Genomic DNA, 12330 nt, shown 5'->3' with positions numbered 1-12330 from the left:
AAAGCGTATTCGTAAGTCCAACTTTACTCCTTGTCATGAAAATATAAATTTGACACATTAACAAGGATTGTATGTCACTCGTCAAATAAAACAAAATATCAAATTTAGAAAAAAGTAATTTAAGTCGTAGATATATGAAATAAACCAATTTAAATTACATTGTACGTACTTTGAGAAGTCGAGCTTTCCTATTATTTTATATCAGAAATGTCTTTGATATATTTTTAAACGAAAGTAGACTTTTGGAACGCTTTAAGTCCAAAGGAAGTTGGTTGCAAAAATAAAACCCAGAAAATGAGAACTTCCTGTCTGAAAGTGTCCCACCGCCTGTCGCCGTCCCCAAGTCAACAAAGCTTGGAGCGCCGTAGACATCTCTGACAACCAGAGCCAAGAGCTTGGAGACAACAGGTATATTAATAATATTCATATTTGTATATTGCTCTTTGATCATTTTACTCAAAGGAGGAATCGTAGATATGGATCTCTAATATACAGATGCACTATTTTAGCCTTCTAACAACAGTTATCACTATTGAATGTTTAGAAGTTAACGAATATATACTTTGGTGAACTGAATTATTAAATTTTATTATATAGTCACAATAACCTCAGAAAACGCAGTTATAAGCCTAGTTGAAGCAAAAGACATATAAGAGTAGAACAACTCTAAGTACTAACGAGCATTAACATAAAATTGAGGAATCTAAAAAAATTTTTGTATTTAATGAACTGTAATAACTTTAATAAAATTATGGAAATAATTATTCTGTAAATAAATCAGCATATGTTCTCATGTTGTATCTGGAATTAACTTGTCAACAATGTTAAGTTAGATACATGTTTTTTTACATTTTCGGGAGGTAAAAATATTTCTACTTTTTACTTTTTCAATATACTTAATTCATGACTGTGTCTGAAATTTTTGTTTGTTTACTGGTACAGTAATAGAAAGGAACGGTTTAATAATGGATATGGTATAGTTTATTACACCATTAAGAAGGAGATTAAAACAAGAACTACTCTAAAAATGAAATTACACTGTAATTGTTATGTGCTTAAGTATGTTTAATTATGTAGTTTACACTCCCATACCATACCAAATGTACATGATGAGTTTATAGCATTAAAAGATTAGTTCATTTCAGTATTGGAATGGGCTTCACACAAAATAAATAACTTATCCGCCGACTCCTCCTACGGTATCGGTACTGGTTGAGGGAGAACACTACGGACTGTGCCTACGGCACCTTTAACTGGTTGGGGGACAATACCACCGGCTCCACCTGTGGCCCCGCCACCAACGCCGTCCAATCCACTGGGGGCAACACCACCGGCAACACTCCCGACACGTCCTGCCGCGCCTGTCGCCGTCCCCAAGTCAACAAAGCTTGGTGCGGCGTAGACAACTCCGACAACCAGAGCCAAGAGCTAGGAAACAACAGATATATTAATAATGATCAAATTTGTACTCAACTGATATCGCTGCTGAAATCTGCAACCATAATGTTATTAGATTAGTTTTATGAACATGCATAATAAAACATAATTGAATTGTATCAGTTATCACTAGTAATACAGTACATTCCTCATTATAACATCTTAAGTTGTAATTGGTGCAACATAATCTACATTCTAATAATATTTCATACATTTAATAAATTAAATAAGCCCAAGCTAAAAATTATATTATTTAGTAAATAGAAGTAAAATTAAAAATTGATAGGTTTCAAATGTTATATGAAATTTTTCAAGAAAGGATACGGTCTGAAACAGTTTACTTACAGGAAAATAGTAACTTGTAGGGTCCAAAGTAATCGGTTCCCTTAGACCCATAAAAATAGCTGTAGGTTTTTTTGAGGATGCTATTTCGATTTCAGATTGATGTCTGGCAGCCAATCGACCTCACAGCTATTTAATTATCAGTTCTGGGAATTGTGGCTACAAAAATAGAATTCCTGATTCAAACTTATCTAGGGATATTATGGGAGAAATACTTAAGTACTTTAGCCAGTTTAAGTGAGAAATTCTACTATAATTTGAGAAACAATTAATACTTAAAGATTAATAGAAGAGTGTTTTTTATGTTTAATGTGTTGTTTTGGTGGATACCATTTTCTGTTTTATATTTCTAAAGAAGAAAAGGTGTTTTTATAATACGGGCTTTAACCATTTGTACTTTATTTCAGTCCAATAGAATTTGATATAACGATATTACATATTGAAACTTGTAACTTTAGAATTGGACATTCTAGAAACACGCAAGGAGACCAGGTAGATAACTGTTTTAATTAATTCGGAAGAAATATTTTAGATTTAATTATTATTCAGTGCTATTAGTTGTTTTGTGTAGTTTTAATTACAATTTAAATTTATATAATAATCGCTTTTTAAGTTTGGGAAGAATCTTTGATTTAATACCTATTTAATACTTTTTATTTAATTTTGAAATAATTTTCAAAACATTTTATTCTTTTCATTCCGCGAAGATTTTTTAAAATTTGATATTATTGTAAAATATTAGTGATTATCACAGTCGTAATAAATAATCAATAATATTGGTAATTAATTGTCATGCCAAATTGAAGATAATTTTTTCAACTATTCAAATACAATAACGTTTGGGAAAACTTTATGTTGTTATACCTAAAGTTCATTTAAGATTAAGATAAATAAAATAAAACAAATCATATCTAAATTAACATATCTTTTAATTCTGAAGATAATTCTCAAAATATGAAATGTACATAGCACAAGTGAAAACCAATTAAAGTGTTTATAAAAAATGTGGTTTATATTAATTTATTAATATTACTAAAGATTTTAGAGACTACGTTGCGAATATAAACTAACATCTAACATAGTAATTATGAAATAATATCTGGTAAGGAAATTGCAATAAACCAAATCTACAGATTTTGGGTAGATGTTATAGAAACCTGCCTGTTGCAGCAACCGGAATTTCCGAGAGGTTTTTGCATTTTTTTCCGATCATGGCTCTCCCCCCCCCCCCCCCCCCCCAGAATCCACAATTACTTTAATCCAACATTTTAAAATATCTAGACTAAACTTGGTACAAAGGCAATACTTACACAAGCTTTGAGGAGTTCGGTAGTCATTAATAACCAATAAACCATTTCAAAGTGGTCCCCATTCACATTCGAGCACATTTTAACTCTAGTAACTGCCATTGTGGTTATAAAACGACAACATTTTCAAATTTAAAACAACCTTTATTCTTTTACAGTCTTAGATACCTCACAAAGTTTCAAGATTAAGCCACTAAAACTTTGGTAAATGAATGGTTTATATATCACGTATTATGCATTACAGCTTGAAACAAACAAGTGTTTTGTAATTCTCATGTCATGTTAAAATAATGATTGTTCTTTCTTCTTTTATATTATTATATTATATTTTATATATAATATAATCTTTATATTATATATATTAAGATTTCCAAATATTGGACGTTTAATTTTTAAATAATGTACTTCATTACTTAATTCTTAACACAATATGTACCGTAGGTAGTTCTTAATAGATTAACCTTGGTGAAGATGATTCTATATTTGTATATAGTTTTAAGAGTCGTTAGTTAGCCTTAAAAAATACACCATATAAGGATAGCGGCCATTCGCAATAGAGCAAAATCTGTATCTACGGTGTACTTCATAACATAAATTTTAAAAAATCACAAGCAGTTTCAAGCAACATTTATTTTTACTTAATTTACGACGATTCATAACATAAATCTAAAATTTCAAGTAACATGTTGCAATTTGAAACAATATTTATCATTACTTATTTTTGATAACTTCTAAATTAACAAGATGGTGGCCATATAGAAGTATAGAATTGAACCGCTTTAATTACATATGTCTGAACATAATTTATAATTAATTAGAACTAAATCAAGTTCCGTACAGGTGAGTTAAAAGGGACGGAGCTTTATTGTGATTGGCAGAAGCTTAATCAAGAAACGTTTAACTATGATCAGTACAGCCTTTTTATCACAAGCTACTAGCTTTTCTGTAAAATGCAGACGGTTCTCCACAACGGACCCTAAATATATCGTATATAAGCAATGTTTCGATTTTTTGGGAAAAATCTTAGATATTAGTTATGACACGGTTTGCAAACTCTAAATTAATCTTTCTAAGAACTAAGAATAATAATTAGAAACAGGACACTTATTTTGCGTCCAGCTAAAGAATTACTAATACTTACAATAAGTGAGCACTTCATCATTGTGAGATGCAGATGCAGGGCGAAAGTACAGCGATCTTGCCTTATATATCAGACAGACACATGGACGCTGACCCTCCTTCCTATCACACCTCTATAGTTGTTAAGATGCAAGGTCACTCAGATTAGTTTAAAATACCAAAAAAGAATTTCTTGCAGTACAAAAGGTCACATGATGCACTTATAACAATTTCACAATGAATATTGCATAATATATTTATTTTCTCTCAGAAGTAGGTCTCATACATAAGTCGTGACGAAATATGAGACAAATTGGATGTGTAACAACTTTAAATATTATTACAAAATATTCAAATAATATTTTAAAATTATTTTCTGTCATACTTTAAATCCTGAGAAAATATGATACAAATGGAGTCTATGAAATCAAATATAAAATTGATCATTTTAGGAGACGCCGGAAACACAGCTTTGAAATAATGTGGGATTGATGGTGTATATAATTCATGTGACCTTTGAATCTATTCTTATATATTAGTTTTTATAGTTTATAGAACATTACGACACTGCTTACACATATAATTTATGTGAATATGTGAATCTCTGACTATCCTATACTGTATACGCCAATAACTTGAATTTCTAATTCTTTTCGTTCCCCCTAACTACAACGGGCGAGGGGTGAGTTGATCTGTCAGTGTAACTCATAGAGTTCTATCAATTGGTTTCACCTTAATCGATTTGAGACAGCACATAATTAAACAAGATGGAAACAAAATAGGTCTCCTTTCAAATTGTTGTAATAATTGACAAAAGATCTACAGCTATATGGAATGTTTATATTAATTCCCAAAGTTCGCTTTTTATGGGTTTACCCTTTTTCCTCAAAGTATAATCTTTTTTTATAATAGTTTACTGATAACTATGAAAAAAAATTAAAATATAGCAGTAAACATAATACAAATGAGAGAAATTCTACGGTGTTCGGATATTGTACAGACGAAAATAAAGTTTCCTGGCTCCAAGACCACGGTTGCTGTGCCGTAAACATAGTTTTCTACAAAGAAGGGGATGTTTTAATCAATATTTGCTCACGTCAGTACGTGTACCTGTTCTACAACAGCTTAGAAATAGACCGGAAGTGACGTATGTAAATTTTGTGTCTACTCAGGCGGACTCATGCGTGTTTATTAACTATTACGAAGTGGGCTTGACCATAACTGTTAATTTTCTAATTTTGACCAAACATATCATATTTATTTAGTGTTGCAGGAAATGAAATTATAACACCTACATCTTGTATATTTAATTATTCATTTACTCATAAATAACTACATTGGTATAGGAAGATTTAAATTAACAGTAGTTATTCTAGGTAAATAAAAATATGAGTTAGATCGCCCGGTTATATACGATAATATTTAGAAATATTATCAACTTTATTTTACTGTATCATTAAAAAACGCGCTCACGAGCCCAAAATTATAAAAATTAGCCTACATGGGGATTTTAGTGCTACGTATAGTGTTGTCTCCATCCTACCCATCTAAGAAATGTATGTTAAATAAGATTCACGTGTCAGTAATACGACTATTATTCAAATTATATAGAGCTTTAAATAATACATCATAATTACAATAAAAGGGTGACTACATTATTTAGACAGCTAAATAAGCATTGCCACTTTTAATAATATAACTAATAATAATGCCTGTTTTTAATACCACTAAATACTTGTAGTTGATATTATAACATAAAACACCTTGGGCGGAATTGTTAATTAGCTGAAATAGTTGCACAAAATTATACACAAATTAATATAATAATAATTTATTAAGGAATCAAGTACACAGAGTTATAAAAATTTCAGTGGTCCCCCTGTTATTTCTAGACGATTTGACGATTTGAAATCAAAATTTAAGGCCTATAAATTTAATTCTGTTATTTATAAGCTAATGAAATCTACATCGATCCTGACTTATCAAAAAATGGGACCTACTCTTTTCGGGATTTATATATATATATATATATATATATATTATATATATATATATATATATATATATATATATATATATATATATACAAGATTCTCGTGCCACAAATGTTAGTTACCTTACTCCTCCGAAACGGCTTTACCGATTTTAACCTAATTTTATATGTATATTCAGTACGTCTGAGAATCGGCTACTACCTAAATTTTCATACCCCGAAGTGTTCAGGGTGGTACACCAATTAAATTTTGAAGATCACAGTTTTCAAAGCGCCTGCATATTGGAAACTGCAAATCGAGACAGTTACGTTTAAACAAACGTTTTTAAAACAAATTATCTATGATTGAACTTAAAGCTTGAATTTAGACTTCTGTATAATAACGTACATGTATGTGCACTCTGCATCTTTTTTTAATTTTTTTGTTTTTCGCAGGACACCTCAGCCTAAAAAAAATTTTAACCTTTTATCATTAAATTTTGAAATATGAGTAATTACCATCATTAATTAATTAATTTTATTTAATTTGTTTTTAAGTTTGCTGGGGGTCAGCTAGTATATATATATATATATATATATATATATATATATATATATATATATATATATATATCCGGCAAACTTTGTTTTGCAATATAATTTCTTATTAGTAAGTGCAAATGTGGTGTATGAGTGGAAGAGGCGTGGAGCGCTGTAAACCATGACGGAATATAAAAATTGCAAAACATTAAACATTCATATTATCTCATTTAATAAAATTTATTCTGTATAGATAATTATCATTTATGATACATATGACAATATTATTAATTATAACATCAATCCCTTAACGCAATGGACTCTACAATGTTTTTTGCTAGCCAGCTAACACAAACAAACTGAATGGTTTGCCCACTCGAGAGCATGCCACATATAATTGCTCGTGTGAAAAGCAATACCTCTACACAGATGCTTTTCTACAACCTACGGTGCAAACCTGTATGAAGACTTCTGGTTCGTGTGAATTATATTTCCTAATGTTCGCCAATGTAGACTTTCCCTTCTTCCCAAGATCAAGAAAAACATTTTAAAACTGGTTTATTTATGGTTATTATAATTTACTTTGATATTTGTGTTTTTCCATTGCTGATTTGGCCTCTTTTCAGATCTAAAAAAGACAAATAATTTAGGTTTAATAAGATTGTTTAAATGTAAAGTAAATGTGAGACTACATTGTCTCTTCTATCAGCACTTCTAGCAGTTACTCGCTCCTTTGCACGCAATTTAGTAGGCGTTGCATGTGTATGGCCACCACGATCAAGAAAATACGTTAAAAGTTTATATTTATGACTATTCTAATTTACTTGTTTAGATAGTAACATTATCTTTTAAATCTAATACTTAATATATGATTTAAATGCACAGCTAAAGTACGTTAAACAATGGTACTACGCGTTCGTTTCCTTTTTAATTGGAAAACATTGATCATATTTTAGAACATTTAGAGCTGGAATTAGTACATTAGTTCAATAGCACAGTCCAGCGAATTTTCACCTAGAATAGTTCATGATGGTTGCTTCAAGGGAGTCTTCAGTATCAAATTCTGACCATCTTATGTTTTGGGATATTTTGTAATATAGATAACTACTTATCTAATTGGTGGTATCTAAAACAACGTTAAAAATACTTTTACTTACTATAAATGTAAACAAATTTAAAATAATAAACAATGTTTACACAGAACAGTTGATAACATTAGAAATGCTCTTTTACTTCATATTTCAAAACTTTAGAGGGATTATGTTGATACTTTAAAGACCAGTGGGGCGTAGCCCGAAGGAATTTTAGAAATAAGAGTATGCACATATTCATCCCAGCGACCTTAAGAATCTCCATGTCAAATTTCAACGCAGTCGTTTGAATAGTTTATGGTTGATTAAAAAATCAAGTTATTTTTACAGGCACACGATAATTTAAGTAACGTTTAATAAATAATTAAAATTACTTAATTATGGTAATTACTGCTCATATTTAAAATTGAACGATAGAAGATTTAAATTTCTTTTGTAGGTGTCCTGAGAAAAACAAAACAAAATTAAAAAGACGCAAGATACACATACATGTACTTTATTATAAAGTGGTGTAAAATTCAACCTTTAAAGTTGGACCATACATAATTTATTTAAAACGCAAATATACATCGTAACTTAGCGCCTTAAAATAGTATTTGGCTATATAACAAATGTAAGTGTCTCGTATTTGCAGTGTCCAATATGCAGGTGCTTTGAAAACTGGACCACCCTGAACACTTCAGGGTATGAAAAACAGATAGTAGCCGATTCTCAGACCTACTGAATGTGCATATAAAATTTGGTAAAAATCTTTATAGCCGTTTCAGATTAGTAAGGTAACTAACATTGTGACACGAGAATTTTATATATATATATATATATATATTTATTTATTTATTTATATTTATATACAGGGTGAGTTAGAAATATGGTAAAATATTTTAAGACGTGATTGTAGAGTTAAAAATAAGACAAAAAATGTTAAAAAAGATAGGTCCAGAAACGCTCCATTAGTGAGTAGCCTAATGGCTGGCGAAAGATTCTGCTTTGTTTTCAGTTCACCTGGTGAAATTAAGTGATTCTGAATTGTTCTGTTCTTACTTTCTAACCCAAATAAGGTGGATTTATAAGGAAAATCACCTGAAAAATCAAATAAACCCACTCTAGAGGTTGTAGTGTGAACAGTTTTTGAGGAAAAGTATGAAATTTGCCAACAACCTAATAACAAAAATACCGTCTTAGATGTTTGATGTCCAATAACATTGTTAAATGACCAATAAACAAATTGTTTTTCCTAATACAGCTTGTAGAGAATTTAATTCTGAAAACAACCATAATAAGCAAAGTTAACTAAATGTGTAAGAAAGTTATGAAATTGACTCCTCACGTATTACACTACACAGCAAACTTTTCCTGTTTTATAATAAGGAATGAGTATCTGATTGGTAACAGCTGGTGAAAAACAAACACATTTTTAGTTCAAAATTTTATTTTTTTAAATACAATAAACATATCTACAATCACTTTAAGTCTCACCGGAAGATTAAAGATGATGCTCAAAATGACCTCCGTTGTTCAAAATGCACGTGTTCAGGCGTCTTCTCATCGAGTTTCGGACTCGTTAAAAAACTCCAGGTGTCTGATTAATGGTTTCTATTCCATTAGAAATGTTTAATCAGAGTTCTTCAATGGTATCTATTAATGAAGAGTAAACTAATGTTTTTAAATGTCCCAAAGGTAAAAGTCCAAAGGATTTAAGTCCAGTGATCTTGCTGGCCATGAAATGGACCACCTCGGCCTATCCATTGATTTCTGAAACTCTCGTTTAGGTGTCCACGAACCAGCCAGAGAGTTGTGCGTAGGTGCCCCATCATGCATAAACCACATGTTTTGGCGCAAATGCAGAGGTACATCATCAAGCAGGTTAGGTAGCTCGTCTCTTAAAAAGTTCAAGTACACCACGCCATTAAGCCTGGGAGGAAGCACGATTGCGACTAAATGATCTGCTAAGATTTCAGCCCAAACATTTACTGAAAACTGATGTTGTGGGCGATTAGGTCGGATAGCATGAGGATTTCTGTCTGCCCAAGTGTGGTTGTTATGGTAGTTAATGATAGATGTTCTTGTAAAGTGAGCCTCATCGGCAAACAAAATTGTATTTAAAAAGTTTGGATCAGCACATTTTCCCAGAAGCCATCGACAAAAAGCAACACGGGGTGCGTAGTCTTGTGGCAAAATAGTTTGGGCATGGTGGAAGTGGTATGGGTGTAATTGGAACTCGTGTAGTATTCTCTGAATACTAGATTGGCTGACATTGCACTTTAGTGACAATTCTCTAGTGCTCTTTAAAGGGTAATCAGAAATTTCATTAAGAACCAACTCTTCTAATTCAACAGTCGTACATTATCGGGCGATGCCTACATTACTATGCTCCGAAGACTTCAAAGAACCTGATTCAGATAGGCGTTGATGAATAGTGGCATACAATCTTGCGCTTGCACACCTGCGGTTAGGAAAGGTCTCTTAATACAGACGTCTTGCTGCAGTACTATTGCAGCGTCCCAAACCATACATTAAATTCATGTCTGATAATTCAGAGTTTGAATACACATGAATATTACCTTCCATTCTTAATAAATGAAACACACAACACAAAATTAAATAAAATGGATGAAAATACTGGTTAAAATACTTAACACAAACACACAGTATCTTTACTGTTTGTTGCTTTGTTCAACAATGAGGTGACATATGTCATCTAATAATAAATGCTCACCTGATTATTTGTTATTCAAAAATGTTTAAACGGCTGTTGTTTAACTGATTAATTATTACCAGCTGTTACCAATCAGATACTCTTTCCTTATTATAAAACAGGAAAAGTTTGCTGTGTAGTGTAATACGTGAGGAGTCAATTTCATAACTTTTTTCACATTTAGTTAACTTTGCTTATTATGGTTGTTTTAAGAAATACATTCTCTACAATCTGTATTAGGAAAAACAATTTTTTTATTGGTCATTTAATAATGTTATTGGACATTAAACATCTAAGACGGTATTTTTGTTATTAAATTGTTGGCGAGTTTCATACTTTTTATAAAAAACTGTTCACACTAAAACCTCTAGAATGGTTTTATTTGATTTTTTCAGGTGATTTTCCTTATAAATCCACCTTATTTGAATTAAAAAGTAAGAACAATACATTTCAGAATCACTTAATTTCACCATCTGAACTGAAAACAAAGCAAAATCTTTCGCCAGCCATTACTCACTAATAGAGCGTTTCCGGACCTACCTTTATATTACTTTTTTTTTTTATAAAGTAAACTTTTATATATATATATATATATATATATATATATATATATATATATATATATAATTTTACTTTATTCGAAGTATTTGATTGATTTGAATTTTACTGAAAAAGTTAATACATAATGCCCAAGTATTGTTTGTTCCCCTTATTATATTGACTAAAATATCATTTTATTGTGATCAGATAACATAACTTCTTCATGTAATGCAGCTACCATGGCTGTTAGCCCTCAAGACGATTAGTGTCAGTGTGTGCAAAATTTTAAACTAAAGTAAAAGGGAAAATGTACTACCAAAAAAGTCAAAAGATATTACTAATACTATGCTGACCTAAGAAAGATTGGAGCAAGAAATTGGAGAGAGGTCGTCGAGGACAGACCCCAATGGAGACTACTGATTCACGAGGCCAAGACCCATGGAGGGTTGTAGCGCCGAGGGAGTAAGTAAGTAAGTATGTTAAACAAATAATTAAAAATAGTTTTTACAAGTAATGTAAAGAATTATTTAACAAACACACACCCTATACTTCTGTATTCATTCGATAAAACAATAAAACGAAATTAACATTTCTAAACTTCACAATTCCTCAACATGACAACGTGGTAAGTAATCGACGTGGTATTACACAAACAGACATTAATACAAATCTGCTTCAGATAAACCCAATGCAATGGGCACTGCTTCCTGCGGCCACTATACATATGTTAACGCGCCCCGTTGCTGTTTCATATAATTTTTATAACACAGGTTCAGTCAGGTATCTAACTTAATCTGGTGGATACTACTTTGGGACTGTACAATGATGACCATTTGGACGATTTCAGTGACGATTAGAAGCTCTCTCGAATAAGTAGTGCTATCGATTCATTTATATAGCTCCATTTTTACTGTCTTCGCATTTAGAAAAAATTTTCTATGAGTGCAAAGTATTGGTTTTGATGAAGTATATCCTTTACATTCTATCTAAACTTTATGAGACCGAATTTTTTTGATTTATTTTCCTTTTATTTCTAATAATTTTTTGTTGTTGCTTTTTTACATGTAATTATGGTTTGCAACGAACTGCTCAATGACAATCACCAGAAATTGGCGATAAACTAATTGCGCCGGTGACGGTACCTTTCTGTACAAATGAAAAGAATAGGTGCGTTCAATTTTCTGGCTGCGACAGCGCTGTGACAAGGCTCTCGTACATATTGAGTTGAGCCATTTTAATTTTGTAGAACTGAAAGTATTTCTCTTCAGATATTTGTTTGTTTGTTTA

This window comes from Homalodisca vitripennis, chromosome 5, assembly GCF_021130785.1.
Source record: "Homalodisca vitripennis isolate AUS2020 chromosome 5, UT_GWSS_2.1, whole genome shotgun sequence".
NCBI lineage: Eukaryota > Metazoa > Arthropoda > Insecta > Hemiptera > Cicadellidae > Homalodisca > Homalodisca vitripennis.
This window is presented reverse-complemented; position numbering follows the sequence as displayed.